The sequence below is a fragment of the Tupaia chinensis genome, unplaced genomic scaffold (genome assembly GCF_000334495.1).
Source record: "Tupaia chinensis unplaced genomic scaffold, TupChi_1.0 Scaffold000252_1, whole genome shotgun sequence".
NCBI classification, from domain to species: domain Eukaryota; kingdom Metazoa; phylum Chordata; class Mammalia; order Scandentia; family Tupaiidae; genus Tupaia; species Tupaia belangeri.
Genome location: NW_006159732.1, coordinates 6,921,647 through 6,944,691, shown reverse-complemented (window position 1 = coordinate 6,944,691; position 23,045 = coordinate 6,921,647). Strand labels below are relative to the sequence as shown.

General features: G+C 37.7%; 1 long non-coding RNA gene across 1 annotated transcript in view; it reads left to right on the top strand.

The window, feature by feature from the left end:
- LOC102490309 (uncharacterized) overlaps nucleotides 1-18,688 on the top strand; it is a 46,781-nt gene extending 28,093 nt beyond the window's left edge. Inside the window, exon 3 of the long non-coding RNA XR_334635.1 lies at nucleotides 18,643-18,688. This is a non-coding gene — a long non-coding RNA (uncharacterized LOC102490309). The remainder of the gene's footprint in view (nucleotides 1-18,642) is intronic.
- The last annotated feature ends 4,357 nt before the right edge of the window (nucleotides 18,689-23,045 follow it).

The following is a 23,045-nucleotide window of genomic DNA, read 5'->3' as shown; positions in this document are numbered from 1 at the left end:
AAAGACATTTCAAGAGATTTTTTCAAGTTGAATAACTTCTGAATTTCATTTTATTTTTGAAGAAAGCTATCTAGATAGATAGAAGTATAGATATAGATACATACACACGCACACAAACACAAACACATACACCCGCACACATAGACCACATAACAACCAGTTGTTATTAGCAGTAGCTAAGCTCTTTAAAGTTAGGATGAGCACTGAATTAGTAGATGCTGAACCATTGCTGTTAGGGTAAAAGGCAGGGTTAATTTCCTATGAGCCAATTTTTAACTTTTTAAAAGTTCCTGTCACAATTTTTACATTTTTGTCAACATGTCAATACAGAACCTTGATTTATGTGCTTCTGTTTAAAGACTTTTTATTTAATACATCATTGATTCGTTAACATTGAATGGACAGCCAACAGTACTATATGACGTAGCCCCAACAACGATTATATAACACAAATATCTTTTCTGGGTGGCACACTATAGCTTTTGTGTGTGTGTGCAGGAACATTAAATACTTCTTCAGTTGGAGACCATTTTAAACTGTGAAATTCTGGGGTATCATAGTTGTTAGGGTGCTGGACTCCTACATGATTGACTGTAGTTCGAGTCCTAGATCTGGTAGCTTGAAAATCATGCTGAGCACATGTGCATGTGTGCCCAAGATCTTGGGAAGAGAATGGAAGAGTAGGAACATAGTGTGGCCATTGACCCTGAAGTATGATTTCTCACTTTCCCTCTCAGTCTCTCTCCCTCTTTCTGCTGAGGGCATGCTCTCTATGGCAAAAATCTTAAAAAAAAAAAAAAAAGATAAACATTGACATCCTTAACAAAAAGCACAAAAATGTGAAAAACATGATACTAACTAGACCAGAAAAAGGACACTTCTTCCGAATATGAGACCTGAAATGAGAAGGCAGTATGTAACTTTAGTCTACTTCATCTAAGAATATGAAACAGGGAATTTTAATTTTTTGCCAGTGGTACATGTCTAAGAATGACAGAGAAAGTGGCAGTAAGAACTAACTGATTTTGGAATTCCAAAGAAATTATGACAAGTAAGTTAATTTATAAATACAGAATCTGCAAAAACATGAGAATAAATTTTTTACAGACACACATACCTATGGTCATCTCTCAGTACCATGTAGGGTGCTGGCTCCAGGAACCCCCATGGGTACCAAAATCTGTGAATACTTATATAAAATGAGTAGCATTTGTTTATAACCTACCCATTCTCCTGCATACATTAAAGCATCTCTAGATCATTTACAAGCAATCTCAGCTTTGTATGTAGGTGAAAAGGAAGAGATACAAACTTCTTCAGTGTCTCTCTGTTAGGGAGTCTCTTCTCCATTTTATAACAATTAACTGGCCTGTCAGTCAATTGGTATAAATTGGTTTTAATTTATAACCAATATAGTTGGTTAGTTGAATCGGCAGATGTGGAACCCAAGGAAATAGAGGGCTAGTATCTATATCTATATAATTACATATATAAGACATAAGTTTAAAATTTAGAAACCTAAATCCAAACTCATACAAGAAGTATCAAAGTTTCAAAGTTTCAAAGTATTTCATTCTTATGATTCTTGTGTAACAAAACTTAATTTGTCTTCAAATATTTTTACATATTTAGATTTTAATAAATGAATACTATTGCATTTTATTAAATTTTAATTTGTTTTAGCCTATTAATATGTGGTACATAGCATATGTAGCATTTGGTAAGGCACTTGTAACTGCATTATTATTTCACACCATCTCCAGACTTCGTATACATCTAAGTTTCTAGTACATGATTTTAGAGGAAGAAAACGCTAAAAAAAAAAGACCAAGAAAAAAAAGTGTGCTGAGTTATTGACATGTTTTCCTCCTCAACCCAAGCCAGTTATCTATAGAGATCCTCCTCAACCCAAGCCAGTTAGCAATAGAGACTTAAATCCTATACATTAAGAAACAAGAACAAGCAAAAACAAAAACAAAAATACTTGGTTTGGTTTTGTTACCCAGCAAAGCTTGCTGTCACTTTTTAAACCTACTTGTCCTGTCTAAGTTTTTAGTCACTTGGAAAATGTTATCATTTTGACTTAGAAGAACATGTTTTCTTTAGAAAACTGAAAATAATATAATTTAATAATTGAGTGCACTAAATATATTTTTAAATTCTGGTAAAATTATTTAAATTGCCATAGAAAGAGTTACTCTGATAAAAATATCTTTATTAATGATTAGATACTTAGAATATGTATTAAATATTTATAAGACTAAACCGCCAACAATACAATAAGCCTATAATAATGCTTTTCAAAGTTTTACTTAAAGAATTATTTATTTTATTATTATTATCATTATTATCATTATTATTTTAAAATTTGCCATAGCGCACATGCGCTCACCAGAGGGAGACAGAAAGATAGGGAGAAAGTGAGAGAGAATGGGAAAGTGAAGAAAGCAAATCACCAGGTCTGGGACTCAAACCGTGATCAGCCATGTGGGAGTCCAGTGCCTCAATCACCATACCACCTGCCGGCTCCACTTTTCAGCTTTAAGGTATCCCGTTTCGAGAATTTCTATTTAAAGAGATTTCATTTCTCTTCAAGTATTCTTTCATTCATATATCCTGATCATATACATTTTGATCAGAATATGTGCACAATATCAGCATAGTGCCTGCTAATGTTTTTTTCCATATACATTTCGTATCATTTTGATTATGAAGACTACTTCTCTTTGATTTGTTGGCTATTAATATGAATGATTAGTGACTTCTGGTTAGAACATCTCAACATTCAAATGACATTGTATGATCTCATTGGGGTACAGTTTGTAAGTTGCCAATAATTTTTACATGAATTGAATCTCTTTATTTTCTAAGTGGATGTACTTTTTACCTCATCAATTCATTAAGTAATCCAATGTCCTATTACAACAAAGTGACCCTTGTTTGTTTTGAGCTTCTCTTTTGGTACTAGATGTAGCCTTTACAATAATATAACCTGGAAAAACTAAGTCACTTTTTATTTTCTTTGATTTATAATCAGGATCCCTTTGGATATATATTCACTATGACAATAGTTCTTTATACTCAAAAGTGTTATCTCTCATTGTGAAGTTTTCCAGGTGTATTATAGAAAGATAAAATCCATGTTTCTTTAAGTAATATTACTCCACTGTGGAGAAAATATACATCTACTATTTTTAATGTCAATTTTATATTTTCAGATAAGAATACAACCAAATCTAACCATAAGAAAATTACTTAGGTATTGAATTTTATAGAAAATATTATTGTATTTATTTATTTATCATTATTATTATTTTTTTCAGTTTTACTAGAGAGAGCCAGATACAGAGAAAGAGAGAGAAAGTGAGAAAGCAAGGCACCAAATCTGGGACTCAAACTGTGGTCGGTCATGTGGGAGTCCAGCACCTTTTACCACCATGCCACTGCCAGCCCTATGTATTGAATATCTTTATATACATTTTTTTCACTTGATATTTTCCAAGCAGATAAAACATTGAGGTATATTAAAAAATTACTAATATTTTAGATCATGATATGTATCAAGATGGGTCGAAATTAGATTTGTTGTTAGGAAAGGATGATTTTGTTGTTTTCAAAAGAAGCTGGAGTTTGGTATACATATGCATTTTTTATTGGCAAATGCAGTAGATAGAAAATAACCTATTTAAAAATGTTTTGTATTAATTTGAGAAGAGCACTCTCTGAGCTCTGTAGACCAAGCTGAGTATTAACAATGCAGTACTCACAGTGTCATGTTTATTAATGACTCAATAGGAGGGATAGACATGAAACAGTGTAGATGTAATTCACTCTTCATTCTATCTTAGTACCATAACAAACCAACAGGATGAAAATATTTGTACAAAGTATGTGTCTTCTCTGATGTGTACTTTAAAAGCTATCTTAGAAATGTCCAGATTTTTAAAATATTTGCATTGGTTATATTTTAATAAGATAAACTCCCCCCCCCCTTTTTCTTGTTCTAATTTGCTATAGGGTAAATGTACTCATCAAAGAGAGAGAGAAAGGGAAAGTGAGAAAATGGCCCATGCCCTCCACCCCCAGGGGAATAGACATTCTGCAATCCCGTCTCCATTCTCCTCTTGGGACTTCGGGTGTGTATGCACACTTTTCCAGCTTTTCACACCCTTGCTCTGGAGCTTGAACTGCGCACTCAGCATGAGCCTTACCCGCCACATCACCGGATGGCCCGATAAACACTTTTTCTATGTTTGTGTTAAACATCCTGTTTTCTTAGGCCTGGATTCTCACATCAGTATGAAGACAAAGTAATGGGTCTATAAATTAAATAACTTCCTCAAGGGCAAAGAATTACAAGGGATTCATAATGGTATGTTACAACTGGAAGAGCATTGGGGGCATTTTGCCTAACTCATGTATTTCTCAAAGCAAGAAACAGGTAACTTTTAGCTAGAAATTAGAAAGAACATGTGCATCAACAACAACAAAATGCTTCTTCCCTTTCCAGTTTTTGTTTAGATTAAAACAAAATCTTTCGTATCTTCATTGAGCAACATCATAAGGAAATGTGGGAAATCTCTATCTCTTTGTGTATTCATAGTACTCCAGGGATGGGAAACAATAGTATATTGAGACAAAATAGGAAGCAATCCTCTTGGGATTGCTGATTTTAACAGGAGCAGATTAACATCCCAGAGGAGAAATTGACTGTTTGTTTCATGCAGCAAGAACATTGTCCTTGGGTCTGTCTGAAGGTACAGTCAGGACGAGAGAGAGAATGAGACAGAGATAGAGTCATAGTAACAGTCCATTTTAGAAATAATAACATAGTTTTTATAAGTACATCCATTTAGTTTCAGCAAAATTACTCAGAGGTCCCCTCCCCCCCATTTTATAATTCTTACTTTATATCCCTAAGTTAATGGTAAAACTTTGGATACATTTAATGGATCTCTATTCATTTTAAAGATTTGAATTCAGAAAGACACAAAGAAACTTGCCCCCAGTTCTATGAAATAAGATCATTTATCAGCTCTGCTTTATTTGCAAAAGAAGGTTCAGTTGCCCTTTATATTATTGTTAGAGCTCAAGACAATGTTTCTTTACTTATGAGCAGATGTTTGAAATCCTCCAGGAGGTTTCTATAAGACTATGGAAATGAACTTGGCATGGGTACTGGGCTCCCAGGTGGAGCGGTGCACATGAGTCTCCTTAGAAGTGTTAGATCAAGGCTAGTCAGGGAGAGCAACAGAGCCTAGCCACCAAAAGCCGAGCGCTTTGGTGAGTGACAGGTACAGGCTCCTTCTGAAGCATGAAAAGGAATGCTAAATGATCTCCCTGACAGAATAAATCTTCTGTTTGTTTGGTCTGGACCAGATGTGCTACAGGCTGATGTGGAAATGTCTGCTCATGCCAATTTCACTTTAAATCACAATTTGGCAGGCTGGTTAGTTTTGAAAGTTGCAGCCCATTTAGCACTTTAAACAGAAATGTTTTCTAACGGCCTTTTCATTTAATTTGCAAATCCACACCAGATTCTAAATATGGCTTTATGAAGCTGTCCTCTGGAGATCTGGGTCACTTGATAAAAGAAGTCTGTCTTGGGACTGAACTGAAACTATGGCTTTATTTCCTGTGCTCCACTGAATGTCTCTATGCAGAGACAGAGTATCTCCATGTGTCTAGCACTGTGCTTGATGTTGTACCACAGACTTATTTCTATTTTACAGACAAGTTACTTTAATATATACATATATATTTAAGTTTCTTTTTGCTATTGGGTGCTTGTGTGCATCAGAGAGACAGTGACTCCCCCAGAGGGGAGGGACACTCTGCAATCCCTTCTCCTCCAGTCTTCTCTTGGGATTTTGGGCATGTATGGACACAGACCTGGCATGATTTTATAGCTGCCGGGTCTAAGATTTGAACCATGCAGTTGACTATGTGGGGTCTATCACTTTAAAAATCCCTTCTCCTCCAGTCTTCTCTTGGGATTTTGGGCATGTATGGACACAGACCTGGCATGCATGATTTTATAGCTGCCGGGTCTAAGATTTGAACCATGCAGTTGACCATGTGGGGTCTATCACCTTAAACTCCATACCACCTGCTGGCTCTGCTTTAATCTTTTAAAGACAGGAGTGAAATGGTGATTACCATGTTTCAGGTGTACTATGCAGTACTCAAAATTCTGAGTTATGAAAGAACTAGAAAAATCTACCCTTCTCAACAGATACTACATACATTGAATCTGTGGGCATGCTCTGAGATTCATTATAGACATGACTTAAAATAACATAGGGAAATTTAAAAATTTATGAATATAAAAGGTTCTTCTTTGAGAAGAGACATAAGAAGAGACATATTAATAAATCTTTGTGGTCCTAGCCAATTCCGATTCCTGAATGCATTTTTATTATTTCATTGGAAAGCAGAGAGTTTATTATAAATCCAGAAAGATTTCTGTGAATTCAGATGTCAAACTTGAACTCTTACCAATAGTTCTGTTTTTGTTTAGATTAAAACAAAATCTTTCGTATCTTCATTGAGCAACATCATAAGGAAATGTGGGAAATCTCTATCTCTTTGTGTATTCATAGTACTCCAGGGATGGGAAACAATAGTATATTGAGACAAAATAGGAAGCAATCCTCTTGGGATTGCTGATTTTAACAGGAGCAGATTAACATCCCAGAGGAGAAATTGACTGTTTGTTTCATGCAGCAAGAACATTGTCCTTGGGTCTGTCTGAAGGTACAGTCAGGACGAGAGAGAGAATGAGACAGAGATAGAGTCATAGTAACAGTCCATTTTAGAAATAATAACATAGTTTTTATAAGTACATCCATTTAGTTTCAGCAAAATTACTCAGAGGTCCCCTCCCCCCCATTTTATAATTCTTACTTTATATCCCTAAGTTAATGGTAAAACTTTGGATACATTTAATGGATCTCTATTCATTTTAAAGATTTGAATTCAGAAAGACACAAAGAAACTTGCCCCCAGTTCTATGAAATAAGATCATTTATCAGCTCTGCTTTATTTGCAAAAGAAGGTTCAGTTGCCCTTTATATTATTGTTAGAGCTCAAGACAATGTTTCTTTACTTATGAGCAGATGTTTGAAATCCTCCAGGAGGTTTCTATAAGACTATGGAAATGAACTTGGCATGGGTACTGGGCTCCCAGGTGGAGCGGTGCACATGAGTCTCCTTAGAAGTGTTAGATCAAGGCTAGTCAGGGAGAGCAACAGAGCCTAGCCACCAAAAGCCGAGCGCTTTGGTGAGTGACAGGTACAGGCTCCTTCTGAAGCATGAAAAGGAATGCTAAATGATCTCCCTGACAGAATAAATCTTCTGTTTGTTTGGTCTGGACCAGATGTGCTACAGGCTGATGTGGAAATGTCTGCTCATGCCAATTTCACTTTAAATCACAATTTGGCAGGCTGGTTAGTTTTGAAAGTTGCAGCCCATTTAGCACTTTAAACAGAAATGTTTTCTAACGGCCTTTTCATTTAATTTGCAAATCCACACCAGATTCTAAATATGGCTTTATGAAGCTGTCCTCTGGAGATCTGGGTCACTTGATAAAAGAAGTCTGTCTTGGGACTGAACTGAAACTATGGCTTTATTTCCTGTGCTCCACTGAATGTCTCTATGCAGAGACAGAGTATCTCCATGTGTCTAGCACTGTGCTTGATGTTGTACCACAGACTTATTTCTATTTTACAGACAAGTTACTTTAATATATACATATATATTTAAGTTTCTTTTTGCTATTGGGTGCTTGTGTGCATCAGAGAGACAGTGACTCCCCCAGAGGGGAGGGACACTCTGCAATCCCTTCTCCTCCAGTCTTCTCTTGGGATTTTGGGCATGTATGGACACAGACCTGGCATGCATGATTTTATAGCTGCCGGGTCTAAGATTTGAACCATGCAGTTGACCATGTGGGGTCTATCACCTTAAACTCCATACCACCTGCTGGCTCTGCTTTAATCTTTTAAAGACAGGAGTGAAATGGTGATTACCATGTTTCAGGTGTACTATGCAGTACTCAAAATTCTGAGTTATGAAAGAACTAGAAAAATCTACCCTTCTCAACAGATACTACATACATTGAATCTGTGGGCATGCTCTGAGATTCATTATAGACATGACTTAAAATAACATAGGGAAATTTAAAAATTTATGAATATAAAAGGTTCTTCTTTGAGAAGAGACATAAGAAGAGACATATTTGAATTAAATTACTTGAAAATATAATTGTGATATTTCCTTATTTTATGAAGACAGCAATCTTAGACTCTTACTCATTTCTGTATCACAAGTACCTAGAAAAAAGGCTAGTACAAGGTAGTTGTTCAATAAAACTTTGTTGGCCTAGCCAATTCCGATTCCTGAATGCATTTTTATTATTTCATTGGAAAGCAGAGAGTTTATTATAAATCCAGAAAGATTTCTGTGAATTCAGATGTCAAACTTGAACTCTTACCAATAGTTCTTGATCAAAACTCCTCTAAAGACTTACCATTAGAAGTGGGAGATGAGGGCGGCTCAGTGGCACAGCAGTAATGTGAGGCTCAAGCAAAGCTGGAGACATGTAACCCAAGCTGTAGATGCTGGGTTGTGCGTTCCCCTGAAGCTGCAGGGGGATGTCTGTGTGAGAGCCCACTAATGGTGCTTGTCTTTCTCTCCTTCTGCTTCTCACTTTTATGAAAGAAATAAATAAACTTAAAAAAGAAAAGAAAGGTAGAATGGTGGGACCAACAGTTAGCATAATGGCTATGTCGCTGGACTCCCATGTCGTCGACCGCTGTTCAAGTCCAGGACCTAGTGATTTAAACTCACACCGGGCGCGTGTGCGTATGTGCCCAAGATCCCGAGAGGAGAATGGAGGAGAAGGGATTGCAGCGTGGCCATCCCCCCTGGAGGGTGATTTCTCACTTTCTGTCTCTGTCAGTCTCTGTTTTTCTGGCTAGCGCATGCGCTCTATAGTGAAAACCTCTCCAAAAAAAAAAAAAAAAGGTAGAATGGGACAGGAACATAAGACTGATAAGGCTGGTCAGTGAGACCTGAGACAATGAACCAATTATTGTTTCATTATAAAATGTTAATTTTGCCTTAGTCTTAGGACAAATTATATTAAAAAATTATTTGATTTTATAATATTCAAAATATCCTCTATGGAGAATAATCTACAGAGAGGACCAGTGGGTGAAGGCTTGGTGATTAAGGCACTGGACACTCCCACATAGCTGACGATGGTTCAAGTCCTATACTTGGTGGCTTGCTTTCTCACTTTCCCTCTCTTTCTCTTTCTCTGTGTGTGTGTGTGTTTCTCTCTCTGGTCAAATTAAAATAAATGAATGAATAAATAAAATTAAATAAATAATTCTTTAAAAAAAGAATAGTCATAGAACAGTAATAGTTAAAATGTTAGACATTTTTTCCTATATACATACATTTACATAGATGTGAAAATATCTTTATTGTTCAGAAGGAAACTTAAGAGGAGCTTTTAGTTTGGGTTTTGGTTTCAATATGCATGCCAAATAAAACTATCTTTAAAAAATTATTGATAGAGAGCCCATGTGAGCGAAAGAGAGAGCGAGAGAAAGCATCCCCCAACGGGATGTGATCACACCTCCATCCCTTCTTCTCCATTTTCCATTCTGTTGGGATTTTATGTACGCATGCACATGTGCCCAATATATTTTAAGCCACTGGAACTGGATTTCAAACAGCAGTTCACTGTGTGGGATTCTGCTTCCTATAGCCAGCAATTGTGCTTTAACCTCCATGCTATAGAACCAGACCAAAATCACCTAAGTAAAAGCAAAAAAACTGGAGACTCTATAAACAAAATTAAAATCTCAATACAGAAATGATAACTTCTGCCTGGTTAAAAAAATAACAGTAAAAAGCACAAACCAAGTCAAACTATGAATTGCAGAGTAGAAACAAATTGCAACATATTTGAAAGGCAAGGGTCAGGTTTTTTAGTATATAAAATCTCCTCCAAATCAATAAAAATGAAAGCAAAAGATGGTCAATCTCACGTTTAATGAGAAGAAGGCTAATTAAATCTCTGACAAAGTGTCATATTTTTTCACCTGACAGACTGACAAACACCACAAAGTTTTGATAATAAGCCAAATATAAAGGAGTGGGGAAATAGGAAAAGGCATACCTCAGTGTCAGGCCAAAAAATCGCTGCATCCTGTCTCAAAGGCAATGTGGGAACAGCCCTTTAAATCAAGAGTATAATCTCATGTGCTTTGACTGAACAATATCACATCTAGGGATTTATCTCACGAATGTACTGGTACCTGGGTACCAAAGTGCTTGTTCAAGGATAATCAAGAAGATTTCATGTAATGTTGCTTGTAGTAGCAAAATGCTGGAAGCAAATACATCGTAATTTATCAGTAGGAAAAGACTGGTTAAATATGTGATAGTATACCCATTTATAAGATACTATGAAGTCATTAAAAATATACTTGTTCTGGGGCTAGCAGGTGGAGTGGAGATTAAGGAACTGGATTCCACATGGTCATCTCCTTGATTGGAGTCTCAGACTCCGTGGCTTAAAAGTCACTATGGTGTGTGTGTATACATGTGTCCATGATTTTTCACTTTCTCTCTCTTCCTCTGTTTCTAATGGGCACACACGCTCTATAGCAAAAATGGAAAAAAAAGAAAAAAGAAAGTTGTTCTGTATGTTCAAAATATGTGAATGAATAGCATTCAAAGTAAAATGCTACTTGGTATCATTTATTCCATGAATTTAAAAATAGTCTTTAGGGGGACCAGCAGATGGTGTAATGGTTATGTTGCTGGACTCCCACATAGTTGACTGCCATTCAAGTCCTGGACCCGGCAGCTTATAACTCACACCAGGTGCATGTGTGTACATGCTCAAGATCCCGAGAGGACAACAGAGGAGAAAGGATTGCAGGGTGGACATCCCCCTGGGAGATGATTTCTCACTTTCTGTGTCTCTGTCTGTCTCTCTGGCAAGCATATATACCTGATAGCAAAAAAATCTTAAAAAAAGAAAAAGAAACTCTAGGGGACCAGCATATGGCGTAATGGTTACATCACTGGACTGCCATGTGATTGACCTTGGTTCAAGTCCTGGACCCGGTGACTTAAATTCACGCTGAGTGAGTTTAAGTGCATGTATGCACAAAATCCCAAGAAGAGAATAGAGAAGGGATTGTGGTGTGACCATCCCCCACAAGGAGTGATTTCTTGCTTTCTGTCTCTCTGTCTCTTCGGCAAAATATTCAAAATATCCTCTATGGAGAATAATCTACAGAGAGGACCAGTGGGTGAAGGCTTGGTGATTAAGGCACTGGACACTCCCACATAGCTGACGATGGTTCAAGTCCTATACTTGGTGGCTTGCTTTCTCACTTTCCCTCTCTTTCTCTTTCTCTGTGTGTGTGTGTGTTTCTCTCTCTGGTCAAATTAAAATAAATGAATGAATAAATAAAATTAAATAAATAATTCTTTAAAAAAAGAATAGTCATAGAACAGTAATAGTTAAAATGTTAGACATTTTTTCCTATATACATACATTTACATAGATGTGAAAATATCTTTATTGTTCAGAAGGAAACTTAAGAGGAGCTTTTAGTTTGGGTTTTGGTTTCAATATGCATGCCAAATAAAACTATCTTTAAAAAATTATTGATAGAGAGCCCATGTGAGCGAAAGAGAGAGCGAGAGAAAGCATCCCCCAACGGGATGTGATCACACCTCCATCCCTTCTTCTCCATTTTCCATTCTGTTGGGATTTTATGTACGCATGCACATGTGCCCAATATATTTTAAGCCACTGGAACTGGATTTCAAACAGCAGTTCACTGTGTGGGATTCTGCTTCCTATAGCCAGCAATTGTGCTTTAACCTCCATGCTATAGAACCAGACCAAAATCACCTAAGTAAAAGCAAAAAAACTGGAGACTCTATAAACAAAATTAAAATCTCAATACAGAAATGATAACTTCTGCCTGGTTAAAAAAATAACAGTAAAAAGCACAAACCAAGTCAAACTATGAATTGCAGAGTAGAAACAAATTGCAACATATTTGAAAGGCAAGGGTCAGGTTTTTTAGTATATAAAATCTCCTCCAAATCAATAAAAATGAAAGCAAAAGATGGTCAATCTCACGTTTAATGAGAAGAAGGCTAATTAAATCTCTGACAAAGTGTCATATTTTTTCACCTGACAGACTGACAAACACCACAAAGTTTTGATAATAAGCCAAATATAAAGGAGTGGGGAAATAGGAAAAGGCATACCTCAGTGTCAGGCCAAAAAATCGCTGCATCCTGTCTCAAAGGCAATGTGGGAACAGCCCTTTAAATCAAGAGTATAATCTCATGTGCTTTGACTGAACAATATCACATCTAGGGATTTATCTCACGAATGTACTGGTACCTGGGTACCAAAGTGCTTGTTCAAGGATAATCAAGAAGATTTCATGTAATGTTGCTTGTAGTAGCAAAATGCTGGAAGCAAATACATCGTAATTTATCAGTAGGAAAAGACTGGTTAAATATGTGATAGTATACCCATTTATAAGATACTATGAAGTCATTAAAAATATACTTGTTCTGGGGCTAGCAGGTGGAGTGGAGATTAAGGAACTGGATTCCACATGGTCATCTCCTTGATTGGAGTCTCAGACTCCGTGGCTTAAAAGTCACTATGGTGTGTGTGTATACATGTGTCCATGATTTTTCACTTTCTCTCTCTTCCTCTGTTTCTAATGGGCACACACGCTCTATAGCAAAAATGGAAAAAAAAGAAAAAAGAAAGTTGTTCTGTATGTTCAAAATATGTGAATGAATAGCATTCAAAGTAAAATGCTACTTGGTATCATTTATTCCATGAATTTAAAAATAGTCTTTAGGGGGACCAGCAGATGGTGTAATGGTTATGTTGCTGGACTCCCACATAGTTGACTGCCATTCAAGTCCTGGACCCGGCAGCTTATAACTCACACCAGGTGCATGTGTGTACATGCTCAAGATCCCGAGAGGACAACAGAGGAGAAAGGATTGCAGGGTGGACATCCCCCTGGGAGATGATTTCTCACTTTCTGTGTCTCTGTCTGTCTCTCTGGCAAGCATATATACCTGATAGCAAAAAAATCTTAAAAAAAGAAAAAGAAACTCTAGGGGACCAGCATATGGCGTAATGGTTACATCACTGGACTGCCATGTGATTGACCTTGGTTCAAGTCCTGGACCCGGTGACTTAAATTCACGCTGAGTGAGTTTAAGTGCATGTATGCACAAAATCCCAAGAAGAGAATAGAGAAGGGATTGTGGTGTGACCATCCCCCACAAGGAGTGATTTCTTGCTTTCTGTCTCTCTGTCTCTTCGGCAAGCACATGCATCCGGTAGCATAAATCTCTCTAAAAATAATAGACTAGAGTATTTAGAAAGGTTTGAGAATATGTCTGAGTATTTATCTGTATGATGCTAATGTATATCCTCATGAAGTTAATGATGGCTAATTAAACTCTACTTAACTGTCTCAATTTTAAAATATCTCTAATTTTTAGGCACATTTACAGATGTTGGAACTTACCTGGGAACTTTTGCTGTTATGGTGTTTTATCTGTAGACACCATATGAAAGGTTTTTTCCCATGTGTGGAACTTTTGGGGCCGTTAAAGTGTCATTCTGCAAAATGACTATTCTAGTGCAATAAATATTGCCCTGAGAACTTGAAAAAGGTTATTATCCTCCTAAAAAAGTGAATATTTATTTATTTATTTATTTTTTTAGTCACTGCAGGAACAAACCTCATAAAGTGGATGAATTTACTGGACTCACACTGAGCTTACATGGAGGTGTCTGTCTCTTCAGGGCTTTATCGTTGCCACACTGGAAGTGCGGCTGCCATGTGACTCTCCTTGATGCTCAGCTCCAGGAAGTGCAGGGCTGCTATGTTTAGCTGAAGTAGATGAGAACATTAGGAAGTCGAGGGCCACCTAGTTACTATTTTATAGCTGGGTTGCTCATCTTAAAGACTAAGTTACTTTAAATAATGTATGCATACATACTGACAATGAAACTGTAGGCCCGCACTGTGTGGTATAATTAGTAGCATGTGACTCTGAGAGGCTAGAAACCACATGCCTACCGATGTTCAAAAATCTGGTCCAAAAAAAAAAAAAATCTGGTCCCATCAGTCTGGAAACACGTTGGGCACCTTAACATGTGCCTTTGCCCAGAATCCTGGTGCTCCAGAGGACTGGAGGAAAAAAATTGTGGTGTCACTGAACCCTTCAGAAGGTGCTTCTCTCTCTCTCTCTAATGCCCGTGCACAGGCTCTATCACAGAAAAAATATGAATTCCGCAGAGGGAAAAAAAAAAATCAATCTTGGAGGATTCTCTTTTCCCTCAAACTTTTTATGCAATCAATGATGCAGAGCCATTTATAAATGCTGGGAAATCTTTCATGTTTACATGTAATTCAGCTAAGAGTGGTTGCCCGGTTTAATTTAACCAATCTACAATTGAGTCTTCTGATCAAGTTGGATGTGTTAGTAAATTTTAATGCATATACCAATATATGGCAATATGGTGAATGGGTTGCCAAACTTTTCCTTGTCTTCTTGTTATTATTATTATTTTTAATTTTTACTGTAGGGCAGATGCACTCCCTAGAGAGAGACAAAGAGGAAGAGGGAAAGTGAGAAATCATACTCCAGGAGATGATGACCACACCACAATCCCTTCTCCTCCATTCTCCTCTCTGGATTTTGGGCATGCATGTACATGTGCCTGGTGTGTTTTTCAAGTTTCTGGGTCAGGGATTTGAACTGAGGAGTCAGTTATGTGGGATTCAGCGCACTAACCATCATGGCACTTGCTGGCACACTTCTTGTTTTAAGTCACGTCAGAAGGAAGGAATGTATGAGGAAAGAGTTTAAAACTTTAATGATGGAAATTAACCAAACATTTTGTGATGGGATAGAGGATGTGAACAATCTGTGTACAAGCCTTTAACACATCTGTGTTCAGCGAAGAGAGAGACAAAGAGGAAGAGGGAAAGTGAGAAATCATACTCCAGGAGATGATGACCACACCACAATCCCTTCTCCTCCATTCTCCTCTCTGGGTTTTGGGCATGCATGTACATGTGCCTGGTGTGTTTTTCAAGTTTCTGGGTCAGGGATTTGAACTGGGGAGTCAGTTATGTGGGGTTCAGCGAAGTCTTTAGTATAAGCAGGCTCTGAGATTTTACTCCATTACTGATCTATATGGTTTCAGCCTAGGTTTTAAGGCTCCTTAGAAGATTTGTAGAAGGCTTCAGATGTCTGAGAACTTCCTGGATTTGAATGGCAGGTTTTTCTTGTATGTTCATTTTTCCCTACCTTTAGTAAGCATTTACTAGATTTTCAAGGAGATAAATATAACTGAGATAGAGGTCTAATTTGCTGACCTGCATGCAGATGTTCAAACTTGTATATATTCTGACAATCTCTGTTGAGGAATCTAAAACGTCTGTAAACAGTGCATAGCTAGAGAGGGTGTGGGAAGAAATAGACCCAGAGGCTTAGGTAGCCTCCACAGCTCTGCCCATGTACCTTCCTGGTCATACAAGGCAAAGGTGGTGCTTCTTGCTATCATAAGACGCAGTCGAGCGTGTCTACCTTTCAAAGCCGCAAATGCCTCACACTTACAGAGTACCCCTGAATATAGTGAACATACTCTTCTAGACAGTTTTATCAAGGGCTCCTTTGCCTAGAAATGTTCTCTATAGTAAACCTTCATTAAACTGCCCCCAAATGTGTGATTACGAAAGGTCAAAACACTGCCGTTTTAGTCTTGTCTTCATCTTGCCTTCTAGCGTTGTCAATAAAATATAGACATGGAATATTTGGTACCCCAAATTTACATCTCCTTTCCTTGAAAACAGTAAGTTGGCCGTATGGGAATTCAATGCATGTAGGATTCAGTCTTTATTCATTTGATATGCACTTGTATAATGTTTACCATGTAACAGTAGTTGAATTTGTTTCCGGGAGTACAAAGATGAGCAATGACACAATTTCTGTCTTTGTAGAATTCATAAGTTAATAGAGATAGAGGTTGGGAGAGACAGAGATATAAGCAGCTGAGTTGAAAGAAGTCATGAGTGTCTCATATCCATCCTAAATTTGGGATTGGTACATAAATACTCTGAGACGTCCATGTTAGGTCAGTGGATATTTCTGTGATTTTCACTCTTTGGCATCCATCAAGTCATCCAGATCACATAAAAATCTGTATAGCTTCCTGGGTTGCTCTCAGACCTTACAAATCAATAATTTTGAGCACGAGGGCCCTATAGATACATTTTGAAGAGCTCCATGATGCTTCTGATCTGCCCTAGACTGACACTCTTTGGAGTTTTGTTAAGTGTGTACTATTTGATTAGAAATTCGGGTTTGACATGTCAGTGTTTAGAAAGCAGCTTAGTTACTATGACCCCCATACTAGTTAGACCTTTGTCCTTAACCGATGTTCTGTATGCTGTAATGATTTGTTAACCTGGGCCAACTCGTGTGGCATGATGGTTGGGGTGACTGGATCCCACATGGCTGACCATGTGGTTTGAGTCCCTGACTTGGGGACTTGAGTAACACACCAGGCATGTATACATGTATGCCATAGATCCCCATAGAAGGGAGAAATGGAGGAAAAGGAATTGTGGCATGACCATTTTTATGGAGGGTGCTTTTAAAAAAACTCTCTCCCTCTCCCTCTTTCTAGTCTCTCCTTGTCTTTTTCTCAAGCCAGTGCACATGCCCTCTGGAAAGTTAAAAAAAAAAAAATCCACAATATGTTAAGTTATGGTGTAGTCTTGTGTTTATGGTAGTTGTGTAGTTAAACTTTGTTTTTCAAAGCTAATTATACTGCACCTGGTTACTGGGATTCCTTTTATTCTAAAGGGACGATAAACTATATCAACTGTTAGAAAGTCATTAAACTATACCTCGAGGAATAGTTCACTCCTCATAGAAAACTCTGACACCTGTTGTCTTTTACAGCAATCCCAAGTCTACCTCATACATTTTCTTTATTTTTTTTTCCTCCCTTGTTCTTGGGAAATGATTTTCATGAAAATGAGATCTTTATTTCTTGAGAGTTCATCTGTTCCTGCTGCTCAGAAGAAGAAAAAAAGTGCTTAAAATATAAGCTCTATGAGATGAATTAAAATTCTTCTCGGCATTTTCCACAAGGATCAGTAGCTTTTTGTGGTCTACCAGGAATTCAAGCTCTGCTGCTTGCCAGCTGCTGTTGGGATGAAAATTTCGGGGTGCTCTTTTCTTATGGACATACCTTCTCAAGAACAATCACTCCAATTCGGATGACTGCGTTTGAGAAGGCTGTGCTCCCCTCAGTCTCTCTCTCTAAATATTACCCTTATCCTGTAACCCGGTAATACCTGAGTTTGTCAAAGGCTTTACTGCAGAGTATTAAGTTTCAGATGATAGACATAACACTTTATATGCAAGAGATTCTTTTATAATTCTTTTTTATGTGTCACTTTCCCCTTTGTTTTATATCTCTTGTTAACCACCAAGTAAGTACATCTGCAAGTAAATGTAACATGGAACAGAATTTTTATAATTAACCACTGACCTAGGTTGGCATTTACAGCTGTACTGACTAATGTGTTTTCTTGATTAACTAGCTGTTTCTTCTTGCATTTACTATACCACTGTCTGAAAATACTATATAATATTTGCTTCAACCTAGACTGTAGCAGGAAAAATAACCCTTGTACTTATGTGACACCAAAATTCTACCCAGAACTTCTGGCTATTAAAGACCTAGGGGAAAGAAAAGACTTAATGCAAAATCTGAATTGAAGCCATGTGATTTTGGATTTGAATGGAATGGAATTGGTGATATATGAATTAATTTTTTAAATGCAAGTCATGGGATTTTAGAAATTACCTTGAACCATTTAATTTTATTTATTAAAATAATTTTTTATTTAATTTTATTTGTTTATTATTATTACTTTTTAAATTTATTATAGGACTCATGCACTCACCAGAGAGAGACAAAGAGAGAAAAGAAAGAGAGAAAGCAAGACAGCAAGCCACCATGTCTGACACTTGAGCTGCAGTGGGCCATGTAGGAGTCCAGTGCCTTAACCACCAAGCCATCTGCTAGCCTTAAGTCATTGTATTTTTAGTAGAACTTTAAGTACTAAGGAAATAATGGCACATGCGAAAAATGAGTAACATAGTCTTGTCCTTAATATCTTCCTGTCAGTCATCCTCTTTACCCTTACGGAAGTTATAATGAAGTGTTATCAAAAATCATGCTTTGGGTTACTTTAAAAAAGTTCACTAATTAGTTACATAGAATATTGTAAGGAAATTATATGTTTTTAAGTTTAAAATGTTGTTAGTTTAGGAAAAAAATATCTTCTCTGATTCATGTAGCTAAGGTCTTGAGACAGAAATTGAAAAAGGGTTCCTATTTTGAAGCCTTAGGAGCATCTTTGAAACAGTTGTTTCCTTACCGTGGCTAGCACTGATTGTTACACGCCCAATAGCCATTCTCTCCTGTTTTGTTCCATTGACTGACATCAGATATTTCTTTTCCTCCAGCTAAGGAGAATCGTGTGAACCAGAACCGACCAATGACAAATGGGACTTATGCTAAAGGCTTTTGGAAAAAAATCATCTTTCTTAGTAAAAGGATTAAGGTATACAAAATGGAAGTTCCTGTACATTTTTACTGATTTTACACAATTTGTTTGCAGACGTAATACTGGAATCTCCTGCATTCATTGGGCAAACACGAGGAGACATCATCCCCTCCATTTTCTTTAGAGAGAGATATTTTTGCTATAGGGTGTGTGCTTTTGCTGGAGAGACAAAGAGAGAGAGGGAGAGAGAGAGAGGTCACCCTCCAGAAAGGATGACCATGCTGCAGTCCCTTTTCCTCCTGGGATTTTGGGCACTCATTTACACTCACTTGGTGTGTTTCAAGCCACTAGGTTCAGGACATCAACCATGGTTGGTAATGTGGGAGTCCAGTGCTTTAACCACTATACCACTTGCTGGCCACCATCATCAACTTCTTGAGGCTGGGACAGCAGAAAAATCAGAAGGACGTGGAAATTGGGTGATATCTTGGAGCCACTGAATCAACTGTGGAACTGTCTACCTCAATATTTTTCCATAAATTAATAATACACAACTGATTATGGAGGTATTTTAAGTTGTATATTTTATCCCTTTCAGTCAAAAATATCTTAATTGATAATTTAGCAAATGTTGTGAGACTTACAAAAGAGGCTAGGTCTATATATTTGGCAATCAGTAATAAAACTAGACAAACTAAAGCTCAGTTGAGAACTGGCAGTTCTGAAACCAAGGGCAAAAATTGTCATCTGTATTATAGGTGGGAAGCCTATATACCAATTAAATTTAAATAAGAGCATATTTTACATCAGGTGGTACAAACCTTTGTCAACAGATAATCCAGAATTTCAGGATATTAAAGACAAAGGGAGAAAAAAAGACTTAATGCAAAATCTGAATTAAAGCCATATGTGCTCTACTAGGAAAGCAATTCAGCTTTCAAATGGCTTTGTTTTCACATATTGGAATGGAAAAGAAAGAAAACAAGGTAAAGATACAGGGTACTCGGGAACCAGCAGTTAGCATAATGGCTATGTCGCCGGACTCCCACGTAGTCGACTGCGGTTAGCGTCCTGGACCCGGTGGCTTAAAACTCACCCTGGGCATATGTGCGTGCGTGCCCAAGATCCCAAGAGGAGAATGGAGGAGAAGGGATTGCGGCGTGACCATCCCCCCTGGAGGGTGATTTCTCGCTTTCTGTCTCTATGTCTCTCTCTGTCTGTCTGGCGAGCGCACGTGCCCTACAGTGAAAATCTCTCCAAAAAAAAAAAAAAAAAAGATACAGGGTACTTAATTTATATCACAGTGGTGGGTGATAAACAATTTAGTATTTTTTTTAGAATTATTTATTGATTCAATTCCATTTGTTATTATAATTTTTTAATTTGACCAGACAGAGATAGAGAGAAAGAAAGACAGGGAAGATGAGAGAGCAAGTTACCAGGTCCAGGACTCGAACCATAGTTGGCCATGTGGGAAGTCAGTACCTTAACCAACATGCCACCTCGCAGCCCCGATACAATTTAGTTTTAGAACTGGAAGTTTTTAGATTGGAATAAATATAAAATATACTCAATTTCAGATAAAAATGTGATTTCTTAAAGCATAAAGCTTTTAACATGAGAGGAAAAACTTGAGGAAGAAGCTAATAACATACCCTTTGATTTGAAGTAAATTTGTAGATATTGGTAGATTTTTCTGTGACTGTCTCAGTAGACAATCATAATTTCACACTAAACAGAGTAATTTAAGTAATTCAGGAGGAAAAGCCCCACACGACTGAGCGAATGAACAGAATAAGATAACACGTGAAATGGCACACAACTGAAAAACGGACATATTTATTGATGGTCTAGACTTTCAATTGATGCTTGGGTTTAGTTATGGTGAAAATAGGGTAAGAATCTTTCTTCCCATTGTCCATATCTAGAAATTTACTGAAGACACCATTTGACGGTAACAAGTCAGAGGTTGCCAACTTTTCAAACACTACTAAGAACGTGTCTTAGTCCGTCATTGCATTGTTAAACAGATATATTTGGAAAGTCCAAAGACATCACAGTATGATGGAAGGCAGAATTATGGGCAGAGTGGAGCATGGTCTTTATCCATGTGTCTGCCTGTCACATTTCACTTCTTTGAATAGGTTCTGGAACTCAATTATGAGGTCCAATTCTAAAGACCTTATCACACTCAAAGGCCCCTCCAGGGACACCAGGAAGATATTGCATTTTCACTTAACACATGTACAAGACAATCAAGCCCCAACATATAAACTTTTGGGGAACATACAATCAGAGTCCATTAAGACTGAATTCCAAAACATGAACCTTTGAGGGACAAAACATTACATAGACCATAACAGAATGTATATATGTCTCATCTCTCTAAGTGAATAGTGATAATATTCAACATTTATTTGATGCTTTTTTTTTTTTTTTTGGAGAGATTTTTCACTGTAGGGCGCGTGCGCTCGCCAGACAGACAGAGAGAGACATAGAGACAGAAAGCGAGAAATCACCCCCCAGGGGGGATGGTCACGCCGCAATCCCTTCTCCTCCATTCTCCTCTCGGGATCTTGGGCACGCACGCACACGCGCCCGGCGTGAGTTTTAAGCCACCAGGTCTGGGACACGAACCGTGGTCGACTACGTGGGAGTCCAGCGACATAGCCATTACGCTAACTGCTGGTTCCCTTTGATGCTTTATTATGTGCCTGGCACTATTCTAAGTGCTTCATTTTGGTAACTTGCTTAATTATCACAATTGGCCAATGAGATCACTAATAATTATCCTCATTTAAGGGACCAGCAGATAGTGTAGTGGTTACATCACTGGACTCCCACAAAATAGACTGCAGTTCAAGCCCTGGACCCAGCAACTTAAACAAAACTCATGCCAGGCTTGTGTGCATGTGTGCCAAAAATCCCTAGAGGAGAATGGAGGAGAAGGGATTTTAGTGTGGCAATCCTCCAGGGGGGGTGATTTCTCATGTTCTGTCTCTCTGTCTCTCTGGTGAGTACACATGCACTATAGCAAAAATCTCTCTCTAAAAACAAATAATAATTACTCTCATTTAAAAGATGCATGAATCACAGTGAGGTTAAATAATTTTGAATACCTATAGCTAGTAAATACCAGACCCAGGATATGAATACAGGGACCCCGTCTCCAGACACTCCTCTTAACCATACATCTCTTTAACATGTACTCTTTGGAAAGTGTAAAGAAAATGATTATATATACTTATTTTTTCCTCCTTTATCTCCCAGATTTTTAGTCCAATACTGCATGCATTCTGATCACCTAATCTGAATTTATGAATGAATGGATATGATTTATTGTATTCATGGACTAACAGAAAGCCATTTGTATAGATCTGGGGGAAATCAAGAATCAAGTGATAGAAAACTTCCCTAATAAAAACTGCAACACACAAATTTAAATATCTGTATGTACATAGTATAGTGAGTACCCTGCTCTCATAGCAGCTTTGTAAATCAGATGTACAGATAGCAATTGTAATCATCCCATGTAAGGAGGCTCAACTACTAAATTCCTTTTTAAAAAACCAAGCCCAAATCTGTAAGGTGTCAATGAAGGTAAGATGCTAAGGTACAATCTAAGCAGTACCCTATGAGGCTAGGGTATAGTCTATGCTGCTATACGAGAAATATAAAAATACACTGGCTTAAGCAATTTAGAAGCAAATTGTTCTCTGACAGAAAATAGAAGTAGATAGACAATCCTTGTAAAGAGCCTTGTCATCCTCAAAATATGGCTTTCATCCTTGTATCCGATCTTGCAATGGGAATATATACAGAATAAAGAAAGTTATTTTTCATTTCTTTTCTTTCTTTTTTTTTTTTTTGGAGAGGTTTTCGCTGTAGGGCACGTGCGCTCACCAGACAGACAGAGAGAGACAGAGAGACAGAAAGCGAGAAATCATCCCCCAGGGGGGATGGCCACACCGCAATCCCTTATCCTCCATTCTCTTCTAGGGATCCTGGGCATGCGCGCACATGTGCCGGGCATGAGTTTTAAGCCACCCCGTCTGGGACGCGAACCGCCATCGACTACGTGGGAGTTCAGCGACATAGCCATTATGCCAACTGCTGGTCCCAATTCCCATTTCTTTTAAGAGCACCCCTGGAGGTGGAAAACATTATGTTTGTATCTACCTAGCAGAGCTAAGCCACGTGGTCACATCTGGTTGTAAAGGTGCTGGAAACATACACAGTAGCTCTTAAAAAATTGAAGGGATGGGGACTGGGATTTAGGGGATAATAACAGCCTCTGACCTGGGAGAAGCTGCAGTGATAGAAAGAAAAGTGGGGTTGTCGAGCCTTAGTTTTTGACCCCAT